Raw genomic sequence first — 13,646 nt, forward strand, 5'->3', positions numbered from 1 at the left:
AAAAAAAAAAAAAAAATATATATATATATATATATATATAGGCTGTATATATATAATTTAATACTTTGGTATATACAAAATACCATAGTCCATTCAATCACTGCACAGGTTATACCCACACAGTACTTTACTGTTAAACCTTTAAATGCTTGTATACTTTGCATATTTATTCCTCCATACTGACCCAAGACAAATACAAACAATATTCACTGTGTCCCAAACTTTGATAAAATATTCACCTGTGTCTGTTAAAATTGTGTGGGAGGCAATATTAATTAGATTAAAGGAAAGCTCAGGATTTAAGATAAGATTTTGAGAATGACAGATTGCATTGATTTATTAATATAAGTTTAACAAACCAGTAAGAAATAACAACATACACATACTACATAACCAATGAGCTTCAGACAACAAGGCACTCACTGCTTAAGGTAAACTCACTTTTAGTTTGATTTTACACTTAAGAAACATTATAATAACACCACACTCAGTTTTTACACTCAGTGACAGCATGAGATTCCCCCTCATCTGTATGGCGCTCCCGATGAGTCCCACTGGTTCTCCTTTAATAGCATCATTAGGAAAACCGCAGTGAAATCTTGGCAAACTCTGCACCTGTGATTGAAACAGAGCTGTGGCTCCCCCGTGCATTGCGGCAACATCTTCTTATGGTGCACTAACCTCCTCCTATAGGGCGGCCAGGCATGAAGGGGTGAAGACTTTTACAGTCTCATCCCAAGAGCAGTCCACAACCTGTGAAGAAGGCCACAGTCACACAATTAACAATGCATCTACGTAATTGAGTATGTAAAAGTACTGACATTTTACTTTTTAAATTTTTTTATTTTAGTTGAACAATGGAAAACGCCATTAAAAATTCCAATTCATGGAAAGCACAAAGCTTATTCTGTCACCACAAGGATCAAGTCACAGGGGGAAAAAAAAAAACTCCAGCAGTGCTGAGAGAGTACCCCGATATAGGAAAACAAAGAGATTTTTATGCATGTGCTGCTTTACTGAAATACACAATAATGATGTTCAGCCAAATAATTGTTTCTTTTGATGCTGCTTCAAAGACTTTTAAAGCATCTCTTTTTGCCCGTGCAAGGAAAACAAGTGCACATTAAATTGCTACCGTACAATGTACACTTAACAGTGAACTTTTATGTTTTCCTGAATATAAACTGTTATAGCAATATCTAGACATACTGAATAAGGGCAGCTGACATAACATGAACATAGGGCTGGACAATAATTAAATATCAATATGTATCGCGATATAATTTTTGTCAATAACGGTGATATGATTTTTATGAACATATAATGATTCATATTTATACATATATAAATAAGTGCAATTATTATTAATATACGAATGCATAAGATATTAATCACAAAGGTGCAGAAACAATTTTCACTCAGAAATTTCTAGTGAATTTCACAATTACAAAGAAATGGCAAATAACACTGAAATATGTGACATTTTGAAGTAAAAAGACTTGGATCTTTGCTTGACTTAAACAATTCTTTCAAAATAATATATATATGGACTATATACACGTCCTTTCATGTCTATTTTACTATTAATAGAATTTCAAAGGCACAGTTTGTCCTAACAGACAAAATTCAACTCAATGTGAAAGTGATATAGTGATGTTCCACTCCTCTTTATTGCAGTCCTTTTCTTTGCATCTCATTACTCCAGAGCGCTCCAGCAGAAAGCCTGTGACTCACCCATTGAGGGAGAAAAAGTCCTTCATTAATTACTTGACTGCAAAACTGCACAACAGAGACTGAGTGCCAGAGAGCAGGCAACAGTGCAGAAGAAACAGATGCAGAGAGCAGGAGCGAGGAGTGAACGGATGGTCAGCTGATAATAACACAATGTTTAATATAACTGGAGGCAAGAACACAAGATACATGTCCTCTTTTGGAGAAACATTCTAGTTTCTTGTCAGAAAGTGTAAAGGTATGATGTATCAGCTGCTGTGGATTTAAATGAAGTCAGAGCTGGGCTTTTTCTCAACAACCGGTTACAGTATCATTACCGCATTTAAATGCTTCACTTTGTTCAAAGGCATAATGACCAATCAAACCGAACGGTGAAGAGGAGCGAATTTTCATTGGGAATGTGTGTTTTGAAACTGATATGTCAGCTGTTAGGAACAGTCAAAATCGAGCTATAATCATACCCACTTAGACAATAAATGACATTGGTCATGTTAGATCCCCCTGGACTCTAAAATGTGTATTTGACAATGGCTCAGGGTGAGTTGTGGGCTTGAATATTGGTCTTGACAGCGAGCACGAGCAGCACAAGGTGCGTATGTGTGTATGTTTGGCAGTGAACAGGGAGACTGCGGTAGAAAAAGCACTTCACAGTTCTTGCCCTCGCCTTGCAGGAACAACTCACACCACCTGCAGCCTGCCAACAGCTGCACTTACGCCTCATTCGGAACTAACAATAAGAGAGAATCCATACATAATTTTTCCAAACCTGCAATTTGGCACTGACACACTGCGGTCCATAATTCTGGTTGTTCTTGTAAGAGACTTACAAAATACTCTGAAATGGGCAAGACATCTAAGTGAGTTTAAAAGCTTTCCAAATTTGCATTCAGATTGACCGGAAACTGTACATTACCAAAATGAGATGTGAAGGTAATGGCAAAGCCTTGAAAAAAGTTGAATGGAAATATTATGCCCTGCAAACAACACAAATAACTTTAGCCAAAAAAAAGAAAAAAGGATGCTTTGACAACGCAAGGAATCTAAAGGGTTTGAAAGAGAAGCTCAAACCAGTGGATAGTGATAAAAAACTACAAAAATTAAGCAATCAAATAAAAATAAAATCAAATTAAAAAACAAAACACTTCTTATTTATTTACTTTATTAAATAAATATTTTGTTATTTAAAATGTATTATATATAATAATATATAATACACTGAAATCTTTGGGGTTGGTAAGATTTACATTTTTCGTTACAGAAGTCTCTTATACTCACCAAGGCTGCATTTATTTGATAAAAATAAATACAGTAAAAACACTAATACTGTGAATATAAAATAATTTTAATGTATTTTAAAATGTAATTTATTCCTGGGAATTTTCAGCAGCCATTACTCCAAGTTTTCAGCGATTTGGTGCTTAAGAAACATTTCTTATTATCAATGTTGAAAACAGCTGTGCTGCTTAATCTTTTTGTGGAAAGGGTAAAACATTTTTCAGGATTCTTTGATGAATAGAAAGTTCAAAAGAACAGAATTTATATGAAAAATAAATCTTTTGTAACATGATAAATGTTTGCATTGTCACTTTTGATCAAATTAAAGTTTCTTTACATAATAAAATATGAATTTCTTTTCTTTAAATAAAATTTGACTAACTCCAAACCGTTGACACAATATTCTAATAAACACAGAAATACACCACATATGCAAATACTGGGCTACAGTGTATTTTCAGTTAGCTCTATAACAGCTTACTTTCCAGTTCTGCATTAAATTAAATCATAACTTATTTCCCTTGACTGCATAAAATTAATTCATTGAAATCTAATCAAATCAAAAACATTAAATACATCATGCGCCATGTAAACAGTCAGAAAGGAAGAGCTTTATATTCACAGGCTTCAGAGCCTGAGGTGAGCTATAGGTTGCAAGGTATTCAAAGGTAAATCTCAGAAAAATGGCACAGTGGCACAATGGAGCTGAGGAGGGTTTGCTGCAGATGTCTCCTGTCAGCTCAGTGATGGCTCATTGACTGCTCTGACTTTTATTCATCACAGTGAGTGCTGGCGTCAGACAGGACCAGCCCCCAGAGGACTGCGGCCCACATCTCAATGAGCTGAGTGCTCTGTTAGTGTACGTGACCGATTCCTTGTACACGCTCTATGAACAAGGCATGCCTCCTCTTTGCGGATGACTGTTTTGTGCAACAGACAGACATCAGAGGTGAAGCGAGGTCTATAGGCAAGGGCTTACAGTGAAGGTTAATAGAAATTAATAGCTGGAGATGGAGTCATGGAAATATTGATTTAAGTTTCTCAATTACGAGTCGCTGGTTCATCAGAACAGATGTCATTAAATTGCAGCTATATAAATAAATAAATAAATAAATACAAATAAATCTCAGAAGTAAGATTGGATGACATAACATAGCACAATTATATCTCAATATTTTTCAGCATTTTGGCAATATCTGATATATTACTTATATTTATGTAATTGCTTTGCAATTGCTAAAAAAGGATGATTTTTGCCAAATCAGAACTACCTTCATTTCAAACAAACACACACACACACACACACACACAAAAAAAAACTTAACTAAACTAAACTAAAACATGTTAATTTTCAGTAATATTTAATAAATCACTGCATGGTTATTATAGTTAACTAAAACTAAAACCATAAAAAAAAATTATTAGTTGAAATAAAATAAACATTACCAGACATATTAAAAACTAACTCAGCTAGTTGCCAAGGAAACATTTCTCATTTTCATTTAGTTTAACTTGATGTAGGCCTACTGAAATAACCTAAAATAACTAAAAATGAAATAAAAGTTATATAGACATTTAAAAAAAATAAGAATAAGAATGACAAAGACACAAGAAAAGTATTACAACTTTAAAATTAAAATGAAAAATATACAAATAAAAACTAATAAAAACTATTAAATTAACTAGAAGTATAGTACCTTGCTGATACTAACATAATGTGTGATACTGACTGAAATGGACAGCTTGAACTGATTTATTAGTCCAGTTCAGTGCATTTCTGTGAATCAGTTCAAACTGTCAGTTTCAAAGAATCACTTGAAAACTCAGAGAACACTTTTAGTTTGGGTCATCAAATTTAAAATGCAAATAGCATTTTTTAAAATTTATTACAATGTGCCATTTTTACTATTAAAGTTTACAGTCATCAGCTATTAAAGAATTTTGCCTAAATATTCTTATACTTTGTGGAACCACTGGAATAACACCGGCTTTACTTAAAGGGGTCATATGATGCGATTTCAAGTTTTCCTTTCTGTTGCTTGGAGTTATTCTTTGCTGCGCTATTGAAAGGTACTACATTGTTTTCTCCCAATATGAATTTCCTTTTTGCCACTAATTGAAAGGACAGCATGGGAGGAAGTGGCAGGATGTGGCAGAACAGAACTGGGAGCTAAACTGCACAAGCTCTGACCACTAGGACCACTTTTTCAGATCTTTACATTCAGCTATAGTCAATAGGTGTGACCCACAGCAGTGTGTTTTAGTGTGTTTTATACCTGGTTAGGGATGTGCAGGTTGAAATCCAGGCCACACACAAACTCTGAGTGGTGCTCCAGTGTCTCCAGCAGCGGCTGGTTCTTGGAGTAGTCCCAGAATCTGTGGACGCAGAGCAGCAAAAGGCAATCATGCTAATTGAACGGCCATTTTTCTTCTCTGACGGGGCAGCGGCTCAAAGCCCTGACGCAGCCCTGGCTCACCAGCCCCCGACTGATCCATTCAGCAAATGTAATCAAATCACCTCTCCGCAAAAAAAAGAAAAAAAACTCCCTGTCTATAGGAAAACATTAGGCATGCATTAATAATAACATAGAGAAGAAGTGAAGGATATTATTTATAAGCACAGTGGGACGACAGCTGCTCAGGGTGTGGACGGCTTTAGAAAGAGATGCTGAAATAAGTCACCAGCGTGGCATCGATAGGTTTGGGTCCTTGTCAAAGTTTCAGAGGGCACTAAAACAGGGCACCAAACATCACTCAATCAGTAAAAAGGGTGCAAAACCACAATGTAATAAGATAAACGTGTGCCAAATTACTAGACTCACACAATTTTTACCAACAATAAGCACAGAAAATGTGAAAAATGTGCGCAAAAACCAAATTAAATCCAACCACATACCTAAATTAAAATCAACAATATTGTGGCAAATGTTTTTTTTCAAAATTTATTTATGCAGTTCACAATTTGTGCATGTATTTATGTGAAATTTATTTTATGAGATTACATACATCACTGATATCTGTCATACTTTATTTAAAGCAATGCATCAACCTAAACAAACTGTCATTATTGAAAGAAAGAAAGAAAAAGCAGAAAGAAAAAGAAGAAGCGCTCTTTACACAAAGCAAAGAACAATACAGAAAAATCAATATCCCTGACTAATTAGTTGTTAAATAACACAGAGAAAGACGTACTTTTCCTTCTGTACTTTCTACCCGGTACTAGCATGTACGTGCCGTCATAGCAACTCAGAAAAGCCAGCTGTTACGTATGAAAGAGGAAACCTTATCTGCTGTAAACGAGACCTGATCAGATCTGAAAGAGCGACTGCATAGAATGGGTTAAGTAAACAGTTAAGAGAGTATGTGTGTGTGTGTGTGTGTGTGTGGAAGCAGGTGGCTCAAATGTTCTTTTGAACGTAAAAAGGCTTCAAAAAGGCTTTGTATTTAAATAAACAGCATTATCTCTTTACCACAAAGGGAACAAAAAAGATTAATGTTGATCCGTTCTTCCTGTGGAAATCATTTCTGGTAATTACCTCACGGTCGGCATTATCACAGTTTACTCTGAAGGTAAAACTAATTAGATAGCACCTTAGTCTGTCCTGTCCTGTCCAAACAGCAAATTTCCTGTAATCAATAGAACTGATTTCTATGAAAGCAAAACCGCAAATACTAGTTCTTAAGCTAACTGGCTATAATTCATGCTAAATGAACTGAGAGAACGACAACAAACTGAAAGTTGAACAAATATAAAAAAAGAACTTCTACTACTAAGGTACAGTAATATTACCGGCTCCTTATGCACCTCTTAAGGGCTGTTCACACTGACTGGCTTATTAAAAAATGATCATAAATGAGATGTACTGCAGATTGAAAATTAGATATCATCTTTTGTGAATAAAATGCTTTACATTATATATAAATTGCATCATTTTGTATAGAAATTGTGCATTGCCTTTACTCTCATTGATAGTCGTCACAATGTGTTTCGATTCATTTGCATAAAGTTGGACACGCCCACAACTTTTAGTCAATGGTTACTGTCGGTCCATTTAAATATAAATATTAAAAATAAAAATATACAAATATATATAAACTCACATTACCACTACATTAGATTTTGGAAGTATGAACAATATAACACACGTGTCTTTTTCTTGTTTTTATAGGGATCTGGGTTCATCGTAGTACACAAATTCACAGTGTGTATCCATGTACTGATTGGCTGGCGCATTTAGTGACAAACGCCTCCAGGCTTAGACAAACAGATAACGTTTAAACAATAAGATGACAAGCAGCGCTGGAAGGAAAATCAAACTCACCTCTAAGACCACTTGATGAGTCAATTCTCATCTTAAAAGCTTGTCATCCCAGATAAAGTACTCTCTGTAATCTTTCTCCAACAGCCAAGGCAAAGACCTGTTGTCACTCTTTGAGGACAACAACTATCCATCCCTTTATCAATTATAGACTAACTTTAGTTTTAAAGAAATGTTCCAGGTTCAGCTTGATCAACAGCTTTATCTGCATACTGTCAGTTACCAGTCACATGTCACTTAGCATAAAAACAGAAATGTGTAGCAGTGTTTTTGTTAAAACCTAATTTTTACATACAAAAAGTTAATTATTAAAAAAGTTAAAATTAAACAAATTATGTGGCAGAGCTTCACTTTTAAGAACATCACTAGATGTCTGGCAGTAGAAACAGGCGTGCTAAAATGCAATGCCAGACTTTTGTTAACTATAGTATAATTAGTGTGTTCCTCAAAGGCCTAAAAATTTATTTTACAGTTAATCACAATTAAGAGTTATTAAGACTTCATGTGTACATCTGCATAAAATCTATGGAAAAAATTGTGGCTCCTTTATCAAATTACAGCAACTAGGCAGTAAGCTTTTGCTTTACTACTGTGATTTTTGCTGAAATGTCCTTGACGGCTCTATTAAAGATCATTCCCCCAATGCAAAAATGAGCTCCATGCTCCATAAAAACACAACCATGCATTAACAGAATGCATTTGCTGCAAAAGGAAATAAACCAGTCTACCCTGAAATGAGATCAACGAGTTTTACAACCCAGTTCTGGTAACGTGCCAGCAATGCAGACTTCAGCATTCATCCAAAGGTCACTAAGAAAGATCATCTGCCCTCAACATGTGCAAAAGGTCTTTAGAAATGTGAAATCCTACTTCATGTGTTTTTGATGGAAGACGAATTGTTTTAGTAAAAAAAAATGTATCCTATACAATTTGTCATACAACAGTTAGTTCCATTCCCCTAATTTAATTAGACAATTTTTTATAACTTTTTATTTATAGAAAAGTATAAAAGAAATAGCACACCTGTAATCGCGCTGTTGTGTTGATATTCAGAAGAACAGCACTGCTGCTCATGTGATATTGCTTAATGTGAATTTAGTTTGTAATTTGTTCTTTGATGATTAAATGTGACACAGATGGTCAAAAATGTGGCTTACCTGACTGTGAAATCATATGAGCAGGATGCTAGGATGGTCTTATAAAAAAGGTAGAACTAGAAATGACAAACAAATAAAAGAGGAATTAATATACAGTGGCTGCTGGAGAAAAAAAAATCAATTGATGTACATGCTGACATCTTTATCAATGAACACTGCTTTAAAGGGGTCATATGATGCGATTTCAAAAGTGTTACAAGCTCTTGGTGCATAAAGAAGATCTGTAAAGTTGCAAAGACCTTGCCTATAGGCTACATTTACACTGCAGCTGAATGTGGCCCAAATCCTTTCATGATTTTAGATGATAGTATAAACAGCAAAAACCAATCAGACTTTAGTGTGAATAGTTCAAATGAATTTACATTTTTACATCAATCTAATTCCACATTCATCATTACACACCTGATGTACCCTAAACGTATATGGAGAAATATCTCCATTCAAACTTTACTTACTTAACTTGTATTAAATGTATATATAACAACAACAACAACAATAATAAATATTATTATTAAAATGTGTATTTGAGCAGATAACCAGGAAAATAAATTAATTTATCAGGCAAAATCAATACTTGTTAGCAAGCTAAAATAATGTGATGAACTTTAAAATGAGATCTTTCAGATCTACACGTTTCTATTGATTAATTCTCTTTCTGCCTGAGTGTTTTTAATGATATCAGCTGAATTATGACATGAAGAGGTTTCATCACAAATATTATCATATTATCTCTTACCCTACTGGAAGAGTTTTTGTAGAACAGTAAATGAGAAAGACAATAGACCTCTTCATCACTGATACAGTATAAGATGACATAATAATCATATAATAAGAATAAACAGTGTTCATTTGAAAGCTACTTGACATCATTACATTCAGGAACACACAATCTCATGCTTCGCAGCCCTCCTGTATTCCCAGTGCAATAAACTCTTCATAGCTCCTTATTTCACACATTCGTTTTTTTTTTTTACATTATCTGAAAGCTGAGAACAAAACCATTAACTTGAAACAGTGTGTGATTTCACCCTGACCCAGCTATTATTCTCATAGCTCTATTTGGAGATACAAGAGTATTTGTGTATGTTTTGGGCAGAGGTTTGACAGTGGACTGGTCAAGTGCACTGATAATCTACATAATTGCTAAGTATTTGGACAATCAAGCACTCACATTTTCTCAAACTCAATTTAGCAGATCCCTAAAGGTAATCTGTTTCTATACAAAAATCCATAGCTGTCACATACAGTACAGAAACACGCTGTGAGTTTCACACAGACAGACGCTGCTGCATGCCTCATTAATGTTCAACAGACTTGTTAAGTTAATTTAAGTCAAAGCAATGAACAAACTAATGTGATGTTGAATGGCAGCTGTACAGTCTTTACCCTTCATCCAACTCAATATTTCAAACTGTCATATGATTTCACACTATGGCCCCCTTTGCACACTGTTTGCATGACCTCTGAAACTACATTAAGACACACTTCTGCGAGAAACTGAGGCCAGCTTTTAAACTAAAATAACAAAAATTAGTTGGGCATCTAACTACAATACCTTTACTCTGTGGATGGCGTAGGAATGGCCCATCATTTGAGCTACAGGATGTTGGACGTTCCGTAGGTCCCACACTCGGAGACTGCAGTCCACGGCTCCAGTGACCAGAATATTCTGAGAACACGAGAGGAATAACAGTTAAATGTTTTGTCCACCATCTATTCTGTCATTTCAGATCTTGTTACATAATTGAAACACAGTGTGAATGGAATGAAATATTATTGTGCACTATATACTTTATATTGCATATACTGCATATATAATTAATAGTATGTGCAGTATGCTATATTGTTGGTCACATGACACATGGCACTATGTTACATGCTTAATTCAGTCAGTGGTACGCAGTTATCTCAGAAATAAATAACATTTTAAATTCTAATTTCTATCAAAATTCTTAAAATACACTAACACTTCTGACACAGAAAAATGTTAAGAAATGAACCTTTTTTTTTTTAGCAAGGACACACTACATTAATGAATAGTGACAGTAAAGACATTTATAATGTTACAAAATTCTTTAAATATTTAAAATAAATGCTGTTTTTTTTTTTAACTTTCCATTCATCAAAGAATCCTAAAAAAAAGTTTCCACAAAAAATATGAAGTAGCACAACTGTTTTCAGCATTCATAATAGTAAGAAATGTTTCTTAAGCAGCAAATCAGCATATTAGATTGATTTCTGAAGGATCATGTGACACTGAAGCCTGGAGTAATGGATTCCTTAAGTGCTGTGAGAAAGTTCAGAACAATAACACTTCAACATCTACTGTATCAGAAACTGTTATGAAATTCAAATCCCATTCATGTCCACAGACAGAGAATGAACTGAATAGAGGAAATACTCACCTGGTCATATCTGCAGCAATCACAGCTGAGGATTTCAGCCCTGTGCACGGGGACGGCCAGCCTGCACGATCCTGCCTTCACATCCCACACTCGCAGTGTCCCATCACCTAGCAACAGAGACGAGCTTCAAATCTCAAGTGTCAGACTTTTAAATCTTCTAAAAAGCCACAAATTTCTCATAAATTCCTAGTCTGCACTCTCTGCAGAATCCTCTGAACCATAACAGTCATTTCAAGGGCCACTTGCACTCAGCACGAATGGACCCAGGGCAAGGCGCTGAGGGAACAGTCCTCCACGCTGCACAGGCCACAGATTTGTACAGGGAATTTCTCTTGTCGTATATCTTTTACGCTTTCTATCTGACCTTCTTCTTGAAGCACAGCATTTCTATTCTGAAGTAAGCAGTAAATGGTCCAGACATTCACTTTTTACAAGTCAGAAGGTGCAAAGTTAGCAGTATCCACAAACAGCAAAAGACTCAGTCATCAGGGGTTTCTCTATATAGTGCATAAGAATTCAAAGGCTGGTTAAATAGACTTACGCATAAATTTTGTACAGCCTAGTGGAAAATTCTCATATGTTCCCTATAAACTGCACGTTCCACTTTGAATAACCTAAAAAATAAAATAAATCATAACTATATATCATGCAGAAACTTAACGCATTAAGTGAGCACCGCATAAACACAGCATAACCATATTAACGTATATCTGTAAAGCACACAGATCCAACTTAAAGGGATAGTTCACACTAAAATGAAATTTTTGTCATTATTTACTCATCCTCATATTGTTCCAAACCTGTATGACTTTCTTTGTTCTGCTGAGAACATTTTTTAGAATGTTGAGAACCAAACAGTTTTGGTTCCCATTGATTTCCATTATATTTTGGGTCCATACAATGGAAGTCAATGAGAATCAAAAATGTTTAATTACCAACATTCTTCTAAATATCTTCTTTTGTGTTTCACAGAAGAAAGAGAGTCATACAGATTTGGAACAACATAAGGATGAATAATTCATTTTTGGGTGGATTATCCCTTCAATATTTCATCTTTAAGGCCACTTAAAAGTGTGCTAAGTCAAGCATCATTATTACTATTGCGAACAAACCCCCCAAAGATGTTATGCATCTCATATTGCACCATTTGAATAATACTTCAAACACCAACACACCAGCTATTCTTTGTGCATACAAACCAGGTCTGGAGCAAATATGTCAGTAAGATTTTTTAAGTCCAAATAAGATTAATACAGAACAGGAATCTCAATTTCTCAATCCTTAAAATGGCATCAAAATATGTGGCATTTATTGACGATCCAATAGATCGTTGTTTAAATGAATAGCCCTACTTTAGTTAATTTCATCTTAGGAGGCTTGTGCCAATGACTATTGTAACCCTTATTGATTTGGTGTTCTGCAACTGATGGAATAAATAAAAGCCACTCTGAAATGCGATCCGCAGGGAATGACAATAAATTAAGCCTATCACATAAACACTTTCAAGTACTCTAGGAAGATAGAGTGTTTTTCTATCACAATATACAGCAACATGGTTCCATTTTCTGCTAACATAGTATCATCAGGAAAAAGGGAGTGCATCTAAACTATGGGTCCTAAAGATTTTAATAAAATTTTAATTAAACAGATTTAAGCTTCTTATTATAATATTATGGTTTTACCAAACTTTGCTATGCCATCATCTTAAAAAAAAAAAACTTTTCAAATGCTTTTTATGTATAGATTTGATTATTTTACCTTTGTCACAATTGCAGACTAAAATATAAAAATCCACCATAAAAATAAATAAAATTTATTTTTAAATTATGATAATCCTAACAAAGAGTAAACCTTGTCACCATTTACTGTGTGAAAATAATTTATACAAATCCAAAACCACATCACTCCAGCTGATAGAATATATCAGAATACATTGCAAAATGGGGCCTTAACCCCTTAATTGTCACTCACATTTTTGAACATAGACGTGAAAGTGCACTATCCAAACTTAAATTTGTATAATTCATGAATGAAAACATTTTGTAATATGATTTTGATGTACCATTTTCATGGTAATGCAATGTCTGATTTTAAAATGGGTTTCAAAGGATGAATTTTGAGATTTTAAGTTTTCAATTGATATATAATTTCTGATGATTTCTAAAGTGTGATAGAGAAAAAGGCAACAAAGAAGACAAATTCATCTATTACTTTTCCTACATAATTTTAAACAAAAAACAGTGGTAAATATCTATTTAGGAGTCTTAGACCTTTCCAATGATATATAGTTTGTCATGATTAGATTAGGATTTAACTGTAATATAGTGAAGTAAACTTAGGCGACAGTAACGTGCAGGAGGCAGATTGTAGATTTAAGAATAAAATGTTTGAAGGTTTTGAGGAAGATTAATTGTCATTATTTCAATGAGCTCAAGTTTAATAATAACTTTGATATGTGGCCCGCTCTAGGCACTTCTATTTTAATTATTGCAGAACAGATCTCTTACTGAGATTGCTGGCATGTAAGCGTCTTGCATTAAAGATTTCCTGGCAGAGAAGCCAGGGCTCCTGCTATCACTGCTTAGAGCGGGGAGGACGTGAAATCTCTGATAAGGGAGGTGCTGAAATTGTCTCTTCAAAGCATAGAGGCCCCGTTGACTACATTATCAGATGACAAAAAATAGAAAATCTAAGTGACATTAGAAAGATTAGGATACTTAGACTACTATAAGTATATATATATATATATATATATATAT

General features: G+C 34.5%; 1 pseudogene; it reads right to left on the reverse strand.

Annotated features, from left to right (window-relative positions):
* Window positions 1–393: 393 nt before the first annotated feature.
* The window catches only part of LOC107716987 (peroxisomal targeting signal 2 receptor-like), an 18,310-nt pseudogene continuing 5,057 nt past the window's right edge, over window positions 394–13,646 (reverse strand).

This window comes from Sinocyclocheilus rhinocerous, unplaced genomic scaffold (genome assembly GCF_001515625.1).
Source record: "Sinocyclocheilus rhinocerous isolate Xijiao unplaced genomic scaffold, SAMN03320098_v1.1 scaffold1874, whole genome shotgun sequence".
In the NCBI taxonomy this organism is placed as follows: domain Eukaryota; kingdom Metazoa; phylum Chordata; class Actinopteri; order Cypriniformes; family Cyprinidae; genus Sinocyclocheilus; species Sinocyclocheilus rhinocerous.